Source organism: Elephas maximus, chromosome 20 (assembly GCF_024166365.1).
Source record: "Elephas maximus indicus isolate mEleMax1 chromosome 20, mEleMax1 primary haplotype, whole genome shotgun sequence".
Lineage (NCBI taxonomy): Eukaryota > Metazoa > Chordata > Mammalia > Proboscidea > Elephantidae > Elephas > Elephas maximus.
The window spans coordinates 12727784-12740878 of record NC_064838.1 but is presented as its reverse complement, the minus strand read 5'-3'; the positions used below and the strand labels follow the sequence as shown (position 1 = coordinate 12740878).

Genomic DNA, 13095 nt, shown 5'->3' with positions numbered 1-13095 from the left:
CACATAATGATTGGAAGATACTATGCAAATAAGGTGCTTGTGACCCACCAAGGGGATTGGACAGTTTGCTAATAATGCAAATAAGGTGTATGGCACCCTTGTGGAGGTGGGACCATGCAAATAAGGTGTATGGAACCCTAATGAGGGGATTGGTCAGTTTTGCCATACCTCTGGGCTTAAAATGAGCCATCCCAGAGGCAGGAAGAGATCTCACTACTATCAAGAAAGAACAGCCAGAAGTGGGGTGCATCCTTTGGACCTATGGCACCCACACTGAAAACTTCCTAGACCTAAGAGAGAGCTGTAACACTAGAGATGGCACAAGATGGCAAGACTCAGAGTTTAGTAATTTCAACAAAGTTCCATATGATTTGCAAAGTCTAAAATATTTATTCTCTGGCCCTTTACACAAAAGTTTGCTGACACCTGTTCTTTATCCATGTCTTACTTGGGGCAATGGGGTTGCAAGGTTGTACAAATATGTCACGGTACATTGAACCTCACATTTAAAATAGATTATTATTTTCTATAAGTACATTGTTCTTCCATAAAACTGATTTAAAAGGAACAGCTGCTTTGAAGAGGACAAACCATGATGTAAAAACAATGTATTAGTCCCAGAAGCTATTTTTTAGAAAAAAAGCTGTGACACAAAATATAAGGCAAAAGAAACAACTCTGGGTTTATAAATGAACTTTAACAACTGAAAACTTTTTAGATATAGTTCCTTATTTTATTTTTTTGATCAGAAAATCATTTTTATTACTATAAAACTGATTAGTAAATATGGTCATAAGATCAGACAAAGTCTATTAAAGGCAAAATGCTCAGTTCCAATGAGGCCTCTTCTCTCTTTCCTGTCCACCTTCACCCTCTCGACCCCCAAGGATCCACCTGAAGTAACAGATGCTTTTACACAGAACAGCTGCTCGTGCTGCCCTACCGACGAAGGGAAGGAATCTCCGTTTGTGCCTAACCCTAGTGTTCAGCGCTGCTACTACAGTAAACTCCTACTTCAGAAGCCTCATTTTCAGTGGGAACCTTTGTAAAGAAGTGAATTTTATAATGCCATATTTGATTATTTTGGAACTGCCATTTTTAGGCAATATACACCATAATAATTAAAAACCAAAAGGGGAAAATAACAGCTCTGGGAGATGTTCCAACTTAACCATAAAAAACTGACGAGGATGTACTGCGAAAAGCTGACAGAGGATTGTTTATCAACAAATGTGTGATTTTCCACCAACAGCAGACACTCAAAATAACTGATGCCTAGGATGAAAAATTCCATATAATGATAAATTTTTTACCACTGAGTGTTGAACTATAAATTGGCATAGATGTTAAAGCTATGGTGTATGTATATAACTTCAAATTCTAATTCAACATTCATTTACCCATTCTTATTTGTTATTAAAACCACATGTTGGCACTGAATCATTTTACGGTTCATTTGAGACAAACATGCAGAAAATTGTGGGAAACAAATAGAGCCCTACAATTCTGTTAAAGGCAAGAGACTCCATTCCAATGCAACAGTTACAAGGCTTTATGAAGCCTAAGCTAAAAAGTGTATCTGTGGTTGCAAAGAGGTTTGTCTCAATAAGAAAACTCCAGTACAGCTGTAATGAGATTGAAGCTAGCAACCACTGACCACATTTTTATTTTTAGCCCATAAATTGAAAAACGTGTATCCTGTTACTTATTTAATGAGAAAATGTTAAATGATATGTTCAACTGGTTGAATATTTGAATTTTTGCAGAGTATAAGTGTCTTATTTCTTTTTTAGAAATTTCAAACACGTGTATTAAACTAATGAAATAATATTAATACAGAGCTCCTTCCTTGGAAAGACATTTGCTATATCCTAAAGCTGAAGCCCCTCCCACATAACTATCTTCGAAATCATTTCAGACAACTTTTAAAGTATTTTACAGCAAGTTCCTCTTGAAAATTCTGAATTCTAAAAGGCGTTATCACTGTTAAAATATGACAAAAGCAATTAAGTGGATAGGAGGCTAACAAGAAAGTACAAAAAAATTCTACAAGAATTAAAAAAAACATTTCTTTAAACCTGTTTTTGCCATGGTTTCCATCCTCCCACAGGTCAAATAGCCTACTTCTTCTCCCTGCTCCTTTAATTATTTTCTGTGTTCCGGGCACACAATTCAAGCAACAAACCTTTACAGGACTTCTACAACTTGTTCTCGCTGCTGTTGTTGAGAGCCATCGATTTGATTGTCGACTCACACAGACCCGTGTGACGAGCAGAACTGCTCCATCGGGTTTTCCAGGCTGTACTCTTTGTGGAAGCAGATCGTCAGGCCTTTCTTCCGTGGAGCCGCTGGCTGGGTTCCAGCACTCGCCCACTGCGCCACCAGTGCTCCTTTACAGTTTGTTGGCATTATGATAGGTAAGACAGTGAGAGCAACACAAATCCTTACACTTAAGGGCTTCTCAAACTGGAAGGAATATCCAGCAAACTATTAGCACCCCACAAGACAGCACTCCAGGACCCCAGAGCAAGAGATGCTAAGGAGGGCCTGGGATTTGGCAGGGAAGCCTTCCCGCCCCACACAGACTCTGGCTGTGCTATGGAAGACGAAAAAAGTACCCAAAATGGAGAGAATGGCATAAACTTGAGCATGTATGAAAATACAGATTCTGGACCCTGTCCTCAGGTTTCTAACTCAACTTGCTGTTCTTACTGTGTGCCGTTGAGTCAATTCCAACTCACAGAGACCCTATAGGAGAGAGCAGAACTGCCCCATAAGGTTCCCTAGAGTGTAATATTTACAGGAGCAGATTGGCTGGTCTTTTCTCCTCTGGAGCTGCTGGTGGGTTCGAATCACCAATCTTTGGGTTAGCAGCCAAGTACTTAACCGTTGTGCCATCAGGGCTCCTTCTCTGATCCAAGTAGGGCCTGAGAATTCGCATTATATCAAGTTTCCAGGTCATCCTGATGCTCCTCATCTGAGGACCACACTGAGAACCACTGGCGTAGGCAGATGTGCACAGCCACTGGAAGAATCCTAATTAGTTTCCTATGGCTGGAGTAGAAGTTGGCATTAATTATAGTAAGTTCCCTTTTTGCCCCCAAGATTGTTTCCATTACATTAGTAATTTTAAAGGTGGGTTACACACACTATAAACATTATAACTACTGGGATAAGAACGACCATTGTTAGTTAACATATAAAACAATTAGAGAATCTAATATATTTCATGTTGATTATGCAAACTATTGAAAGCTACAGTACTTTTTAAAAACTGTTGGGCCCAGGGCTTTTTTAAACAAAGTTTAAAGCTTTCACAGGCGAATTATCTTAAATTTAATTTGTAAAAGTTCAAGTTGTTTAATCTCAATGATCTGGTCTAAAAGCCCACTTGAGATGAAATTGCTGTCATCAGTGCTTTCATACCAGTACGGCTGAGCCCTTAAGTTATAAAGACGCACAATATTGATCCTGTTTTGTCTACAGTATTTATACCCTCACAGAGAAAACCCGCTCATGGGAAACTGTGCCATGGTTTTAACCAAATTTAGTCAAATCAGCTGTGAAAGGCAGAATCAGCCACAAGAACGAGCTCACTAATAAGAGACCAAACCAAACCCATTGCTAACGATGGGATACTTCCATAAAGTTTTCAGCCTTGGAAACCCTACGTGGCAGTTCTATTCTATTTATAGGTCGCTATTTTTTGTTTTTTATGAGAATAAGAGACCAGAAAAGTACAAAAAACATAAAAGTCTGTCTCAAAGAGAAATTGTTTAATGTCATTTTCCCCGAATAATATGAAAAACTAATTTCCCAATGAAATCACATCAATTTTTTTTTTTTTGCTAGGATAAAAAGACCAGCAGGATGTATTACACATCATCATGTTATCCAAATGGTCGGAAGTTCGAATCCGCCAGGTGCTCCTTGGAAACTCTATGCGGCAGTTCCACTCTGTCCTACAGGGTTGCTATGAGTTGGAATCGACTCGACGGCACTGGGTTTTTTTTTTTTTATGTTATCTTTCCTCATAGTTTTTATTCCCTTAACCACACATGAAGGTTCAGGCTATATGGTCTTGCTAGCTTCTGGTACTCCTCAAACATTCAATACTTCTAGTACTGAAAAAAAATAAATTACGTTAGACCCAAATCATACAATTAGGCCCCTGCTATATGGGAAATGTGTAATAAGCTGTGGCATCTCATATGCTTTCCAACTTGACTCTTTAATTCTACTACTTCTCACCTCATTTAAGTGATTTCCTACCTCGAAACTGTTAAACTCCTTGAGGGTAGCAGTGACCCTACCTTTAACCTCCGTACACACAGCTTGTGTTAAATAAACAACGGAGGGGATGGTCATTCACATTTATAAATCTAAAAATCCTTCCATCCTCAATACGTAAACTCAGTACCTGTTAACACCATCTTTTAAAATCCTAACCAGGAGGGCCGGTTTTCACATTGCTGATTAAATGATCTAATCACTTTACACTTAGAGAACCACCTAGAAGAAAAACATGCAGATGCACTGGAGGAAAAAGTGTTCTCATCTGACTTTAAATTACAGCAATACAATTATTAATGGAAAAGAACTCCATTCCCTAAATTTAGAAATTGCTTCGCCAAACTTCTGGCAACGATGAGAACACCAAAGAATGCCACGAGAACCCCGCAAATGTAATGAGCTTGCGAAGTGTTATTTCAGGGAGAGGGGGTGGAGAACATTTGGGAACAGCACCTGCCAAATATAAAATGTTAGCTCCTAGAAAACTGTTAGTTGCCTGCAGAATCCCAGGATTCTAACAACCAATACTACAATGTTATAAAAACCACAAGAAGTGCTGTTTTAGTAACAAAATAAAGTTTCTTAACATTATGCAGTAAAAACTAGGTGAGTCTGCGTGGTCTTTTTGACCCTAAAATTCACAGGTCATAAATCATCTTACTGATACATATATATCAATTTTTATCACAGCTCATCGGGTAAACTGGAGAGTTTTGCAAAGTATTGAGAACTGCAAACTTCTGCATCCAGCAACAAATTACCCTAGATGTCCACTGGGACTGTGATTAGTCAGTTCTGTGTACAGAGAGAAAGGAGATACAATGACCCAGAAGCCATTTAAAAAGTGTACTAGCGCATAAAGAATGCCCTGAATACACTACCCCTCGGCAGTTCCTGAAAGCATCACCGTACCACGCAGCGCATGCTAGCTAACGCGTTCAGTAGTCAGGGGCCGTTACAGAGCACGCGGAGACAACAGTATACACAAAAACAGTACAAAACACCGAGGGAAGCCCAGAAGCCACCCTAGCGCTTGAATCCAATCCTCCTGCAAAAGTATAAAATGTTACACTGATCTTAAAACCATAAATGGGCATGTGAACAGTACTGAGCAGAAGAAGCAAGCTTTTACCTTAGATATGAAGTCTAAGAACAGGCATGCTCTTGAACCTTTTCAGTCAAAAGTTGTTGGGGTGGGCAGAATTCTAAGACGGCTCCCAAGATTCCCAGTCTCTGGCATACACCTCTGTATGCTCCCCTCCCCTGGGTACAGGCAGGACTGTGACTATGACGGCATTCCCTCCTGTGACCAGGTTTCACCGTATGGCAAAGGCGAGGAAGTTTAGCAGAGGTGATTACTGTCCATAAATCAGCTGACTCGGAGTTAATCATAAGGGCACTGCACTGGGATTGGGGGGGGTAGCTCTAACCTAATCAGATGAGCTCTTAGAAGGTACTGGACCCTACCTGAAGGAGGAGGTTTAAAGTATGACAGATTCTCCTGCTGGCTTGAAGAAGGAAATGCTCATGTTACAAAATGGCCTATGGAGGGGATCGCATGGCAAGGACCTAAAAGCAGCCTCTGGAAGCTGACAGTGGTCCCCTGCCAAGAGTTAACAAGAAAATGGGGACCGCAGTCATAAACCACAAGGAAATGAAATCTACCAACAGTCATATGACCTTGGAGAATGGCCCTGAGCCTCACATTAGATTGCAGCCCCAGCCAACACCTTGACTGCCACTTTGTGAAACCATGGGCAGAGAGCCCAGAGGTGGCTGTGCCCAGGCTTCTGGCCTACACAACTGTGAGAGGATAAATACACGTTGTTTTAAGTCATTAAAAAAAAAAAACCCAGTGCCGTTGAGTCGATTCCGACCCATAGCGACCCTATAGGACAGAGTAGAACTGCCCCATACAGTTTCCAAGGAGCACCTGGCGGACTGGAACTGCCGACCTTTTGGTTAGCAGCCGTAGCACCTCACCACTACGCCACCAGGGTTTCCATTTTAAGCCATTAAGTATGTGGTAATTTGTTACGCTGCAACAGAAAACGAACATGGTCGTCTGTTCCACAAAGAACACTGATACTGCTTTATTGAAGTTATTTGTTTGAGCGGGCAAGAATGTGGGATAATCTGGTTAAGTGTTTGACTTCAGGGGAGACAATAACCAGCATAAATGCAGATAAGCTGCTAAAATTTCAGAACTCTAACAATGTCTTCTGACTCACAGACTAAATTCTACCCAGATAGCATCTTAATGATTACCTGATTCAAGCAGCTCATTTTCTAGACAAGACACTGAGAGGACTGACTTCCCCAGGCTCACAGGGCTAACCAGCAGCAGAGAGGAGCTAGAGACCAGTTCTTCCAGCCCATTAAGCTGTTCCCACACGTCTGTCAGGAGGCCTCTTCTTACTGGTATTAGCAGTTGGGCTTGACTGTGGAGGGAGAGAGAGAGAGAATATCTCCTCTCTGCTACCACATTAAAATCCTCCTAAAATAACTACTGCATGTTTTAGAAAAATAGGGTTTAAAGCAGACATCTGAAAGGATTCAAAGGCTAAAAGCAGCACTAACAAAGCTGAAGGCAACAACTAAGCACACCCACCACTACATACATAGTAACACATTCCATGTCTCTAAAGCAGTAGTTCTCAACTGTGGCCCCCAGGGAACATTTCACAATGTCTAGAGGCATTTTTGGTTGTCACAACATGGGAGAGAAGTGCTATTGGCATCTAATGACACAGGCCAGGGATGCTGCTAAACATCCTACGATGTACTGGACAGGCCTAGACAGCAAAGAATTATCTGGCCCCAAACATCAGTAGTGCTGAGCTTGAGAAATCCCACTTCAAAGCATCACCGTTACCCCTCTTTATCCTTGCTGGCCCCTTAGTACTGTGACTCACCTCAACTGTGCCCTCTTACGCACACTGAAGGCAGACACCCTACTCCTCTACATCCAGATTTTCTTTGGCTTAGGCTTAAAAGCAGGCTTATTTCTCACCTCTTATTTTCAGCAAGCTATATCCCACTAAAATGGCACAGATCCACCTTTACAGCTCCCTGTTCTAACAGCACAGACCTACCTGCACAGCTCCCTCCTCTAACGGCACAGACCCACCTGCACAGCTCCCTGCTCTAAGGACCCAGACCCACCTGCACAGCTCCCCGCTCTAAGGGCACAGACCCACCTGCACAGCTCCCCGCTCTAACGGCACAGACCCACCTGCACAGCTCCCCGCTCTAACGGCACAGACCCACCTGCACAGCTCCCCGCTCTAACGGCACAGACCCACCTGCACAGCTCCCTGCCCTAAGGGCACAGACCCACCTACACAGCTTCCTGCCCTAAGGGCACAGACCCAACTGTACAGCTCAGTGTTCCTCCTGAGAGAAAACACAAAGAGTACCATGTAGTCTGGATTTTAGGAGTCCTGGTGGTGCCGTGGTTAAAGCGATGGACTGCTAACCGAAAGGTTGGTAGTTCAAAATCACCAGCTGCTCTGTGGGAGAAAGATGTGGCAGTCTGCTTCCTTAGAGATTTACAGCCTTGGAAACCCTATGGGGTTGTTATGAGTTGGAATCACCTTGATGGCCGTGGGTTTTGTTTTTGGATATATGTTTTATACCAAACTACCAGTGAAAGAACTGCAATGGCAACTAATAACAACCAGTGAAAGGCGGGTGGAACATGAGAGTTCTAGAACACATAACTGAACTACTGCCTTGTCCAAGCCGCTGGTACCAAACACATATGCACACAGCTCAAACAACTAGTATAAATGGCTGAAGTGAGGAAGGAGTCAGAAACCAGAGGAAGTGGTAGAGACTCTGCAGATCTGGTGAGAAGTTCTGTGAAGAGGCAGCTGCCATTCAGCTCTAGCCAACTGTGGCCACACAGGAATTACGGTCCCAATGTTGCCAGATATTCCGATCTTTCAAAAAACCTTGGATATCTGGAATTTTATAGGAAACCACTCAAGTTTAATGTGCTGGCTTATATTTTTTAAAAAACTTTATGGGTCCAACAACCCACTTCTTTGAACTTTATGCCTAAATTGTAAGGGCAAATTAACAGTCTTCAAACAGGCCTAATTCAGGGAACTAAATGATAAAGGCCCTTGGATGAGGACACCAAGTTTGAGGGTACACGCTGGTAATGACAATGGTGATCATCATTACCATCATAATGACAATAAATCATAACAAAAACACTTATAAATGAATATGGAGCTCCTTGGGTGGTACACACTAGCCGAAAGGTTGGCGATTTGAGTCCATCCAGAAGGGCCTCAGAAGACAGACCTGGCGACCTGCTTCCGAAAAGTCACAGCCTTTAAAATCCTATGGGGCACGGTTTGACTCTGCAACACACAGGGTCACCATGAGTTGGAATCGACTTGATGGCAAGTAGTTTGGTTTTGGTTATACAGGAACAGTTTCTAAGCACTTTATAGGTATTAACATATTTAACCTTCCCAACAAGGTATTATCATTAACCTTATCTTACAGACGAAGAAAATGAGACAAGAGAAATTAACTAACTTGCCTCAGGTCACAAAGTCAGTAGGTACTGGAGTCTGAGATTTGAATCCAGACACCCAACCTTCAGAGTCCATGCTCTAAACAACCTACTACAACCCTCAACTTTACGTCAGTAGGCATTTTATACCTCATCTCTCACCATGTGTACCTACAGATAAAATGTTTTATATAAACTCTTTTTATTTAAGCTAATATGAAACAATATGTAAACAATATACTAATATTTTATTTAAACTAATATTTTAGTATTTTATTTAATAATTTAGTAATTTCATTCATATACTAATATTGTACTTGGAAACCCTGGTGGCATAGTGGTTAAGTGCTACAGCTGCTAACCAAAAGGGCGGCAGTTCAAATCCACCAGGTGCTCCGTGGAAACTCTATGGGGCAGTTCTACTCTGCCATGTAGGGTTGCTACGAGTCGGAATCAACCCCATGGCAACGGGTTTGGTTTGGTTTCTAATATTTTGTTTAAATAAAGAATTTATTTAAACTAATATAAAACAATATATAAATATGAATATACTACTAAAACAATGTACTAATATAAAACTAATAAAATATGTTTTATTTAAACTAATAAGCTCTTACTGGTGACACTTCAGAAGAAAAAGATAAAACAATGTTTGGTGTATCCTGTCTAAAGATGTATGGAAGCGGAAGCATTTTTTTCTAAGTGAACACTTAACCCCTGCTCTCTAAAAATCTTGTTGGCCTGGCAGGACTCCATCCTTCTTAGTTGAAGTTCTACTTTCATGATAATAATTTGGGCATCTGCTAATGTAAGACAGATGCAGATTTCACACCCTCTTCCATCTAAGTCAAAAGGCATACAAGACTTGGCCATGGCCTCCAACCAGAGCTGGGACTATGGAAAGCAATTTAAACCCTACCAGAGATTCATGGCAGGAACTTGTCCTACACACGGCCATTGCCTAGAGACACTACACAGGGCAGTATCATTCCTAAAACATCTTTAAACATGTGTCTTCAAAACTCACAACTTAAAAAACCAAACCAAACCCGTCGCCATAGAGTCAATTCCGACTCATAGCAACCCTGCAGGACTGAGCAAAACTGCCCCATATAGTTTCCAAGGAGCGCTCGGTGGATTCGAACTGCTGACCTTTTGGTTAGCAGCCATAGCACTTAACCACTATACCACCAGGGTTTCCAATAACAACTTAGCTAGTAAAATTATACTTCGAAGCAGCTGGTATGTAAATTAACTTTAAATTTCACTTCATTTGAAAATAACAGCCTTTGTTATAATAAATTCAGAGTAACTGTCAGATTTAGGTTTAATTAAAAGAAGAAAAGGCCAATTTTCACCTTTAATAGGAGCGCTGCTGTTTGCTCTTCTTCATGAGCTCTGTTTTCCATTTCAGAATCACATGCTCTGAGGGAAATGGGGATTTTGTCATTGTATTCTTATAGGTCATAAATTAGCCCAATATTATAAACACGGGCTTTATTTCGAGATAAAAAGGAACTTAAAGTCTTTTAAATACCATTATTCCCTGATCTGCTCAGACATCTAAATAAAATCTTATTTAAAAAATAGAATTTTAAATTGGATTGGAAAAAAGAACACTGCATATACAGAAGCATAAATATCTCCTAACACGTGAATTTAACAAGATACTAAAATATAATACACGTTTAGCAATAATTTTGAAAAAAGAGCAAAATACATCCATACTAGTTGACTTCCCTTTAATATATGCCTCCGTCAAAAAATTTGTATTTCCTACTTTCTCTCCAGCAAATAATACTGTTCAAAATCAATTTTTTAATGAAGGGAAAAAAAAAGCCTCTGTCAGAATGCCATGCAAATGTGCATACGCTTCACTCATGCTACCGGGAAACGAACAAAAAAAAACCAAACCTATTGCCCGAGTCAATTCTGACAAATCGCTGCTCAGTCTTGGATCTTTAAAAAAAAAAAACAAAAGCCTCAGAAACAACAAAAGCGAAAGATTCTTTAAGAAACTAGTTTTATATTCTAATTGTTCAAAATGTTTAAGATGAATAGGAAAGATCACCTCCAACAGGGAGAGATCTCTCCAAAAGGAGAGAAATTTTACTTGAAACTAATTCGATATTTCCTTAGGAAAGCAATAAAGTTCAAAATCTTTACCAATGTCAATATAACAAAAATCTGCGCATTACAGAAGATCTCCCAAACTGCAGTCAATGGCCCACTTGCTTCCAGTAATATTAGTAATGGCCAAATTCCAGTATGACAACAGCAACAACAAACTATCCCAGAAGTCTACTGGAGTTCACTGTAACGGGATTTGAGCTATAATTAAATTTGATTAGTTTGGTTCAAACCTCGAGTTCAAAAGAATTATCAGCATGAATGGATGAAAAGCCCTTTTACACGGGCATTTTGAAAATATGAAAAGGGCTGACACAGCAAGCATCAAAGGCTTTAAATGCAACTGACCCTTCCCAGAGCAAGGGAGAAAGGCTAACAGCTGAAACTCAGATGGTTCCTGCAAAGAAAATAAAGACCCAAATGGCTAAAAAAGCCTACTAGTTTATCCAATATTAAATACTATTATTTTTGTGTCATCTATAAAATGTGAGAAAGAATTCCTATTTCACTCCCTGAAAAATTGCAGCAAATAGATTTTATCAAAAACTACCCCAGCATGACAATATTAAAATCAACGATAACAACAAAACCCTATAACCAAAAAGTCCAAACCTGTCAGGCGGGGGGCGGAGGGGGCAACTTAACAGAATTTATCATACTATTATTTCGAGATGTTTAACTCTTACTGTCTAATACAGGATGGACACAGGGACATACGTATTTTTTCTGTCTCCCTTGAATCACATTATCTTTCGGGCACATTAAAAAGGGAGAAAAGTAAAAGGCAACTGGCAGAATAAACCTGGCCTCCAGAAAGTGTGAATGACTGAGGACTGACGCGGGTTTTAGAAGTAGTTAAAACACGGTACTAGAGGATTAAACATGCAATCGTTTGTCATATGCAAATTATATTTATGTAAAAATACACGTATATGGAAATGTGTGTATACACATTCATGCACATATCAAATGAACTGTAAGTATACTGTTTAAGTATGTTTATAATAATATCAGTGTGTGTGTGTATATATATATATATATATATATATACCTGTGTACTGACACACACAACCAAGTGCCTCTTTCCAACAAAATGAAGCTGGTTAATTCAGTGTATACAGCCTGCATTTTTAGACAGCACTTTTCACTGAGTTTCGGTGTTAAAACTTTTCTTACCACGCTGTTATCTATATATCTTGGGATTCTGGGAGAGTGAGAAGACTGTTCTTCACAAGACGGAAACATCCTGTGCAGGATGAAGCAGGTGTGCGATATCTCAAAGATGAAAGCAATTCTCCAAATAACAACATCCCCCTGTGATGCTTTCTTGACATGTACAATTTTGTTATTCCTCTCCTTGAGATTTAATACATGGTACTGTGTGGTCTTTTCTAACACAGATGAGTAGTCTAACGACCGGTGCTCATTTTGAATAGTTTTTCAGCATTGAGGAAAAAGTCCATTCAACACTGGTATCACTTAAAGGAGGTAAGATAAACAGCCATAACAGACAGGCTATTGTACTACTGTTGAATGTTCTTTTCTTCACAAGCAAAATAATTCTTGATGTAATTATTTATTTTGAAAACTGTTTAACTTTATCTCAAATCATCAGTTTTAAAATAATTCAGTGTAATTCTCCACCAAAAACAGAAAATCCCATGAAGACGTCAATCATAATGTTTACTTTCTGTCCATAAAAAATATCATGCTGACCATAACATAGCAATGTCTTTCAGGAATTTCTCATTATATTAAAAAAAGTATAAACAATTCATAACAAAAGATATTACTAAATGGTTGCAGGATTTATGTTTTCTCTTTATTTCAAAAGAGAACAAGTTGCTGCTGTTGTTAGGTGCAGTCCAGTTGGTTCCGACTCATAGTGACCCTATGTACAACAGAACAGAACTCTGCCTGGTCCTGTGCCACCCTCACAATCACTGCTATGCTTGAGCCCATCCTTGCAGCCATTGTGTCAATTCATCTCGTTGAGGGTCTTCCTGTTTTTTGCTGACCCTTTCCTTTACCAAGCATGATGTCCTTCTTCAGGGACTGGTCCCTCCTGGTAACGTGTCCACAGTACATGAGACAAAGTCTTGCCATCCTTGCTTCTAGGGAACATTCTGGCTGTACTTCTT

General features: G+C 40.0%; 1 protein-coding gene across 12 annotated transcripts in view; it reads right to left on the bottom strand.

Moving 5' to 3' along the window:
• Window positions 1-13095, bottom strand: part of SLC25A26 (solute carrier family 25 member 26) — a 150929-nt gene that overhangs the window by 67876 nt on the left and 69958 nt on the right. The gene's annotated exons all lie outside the window — the stretch shown is intronic.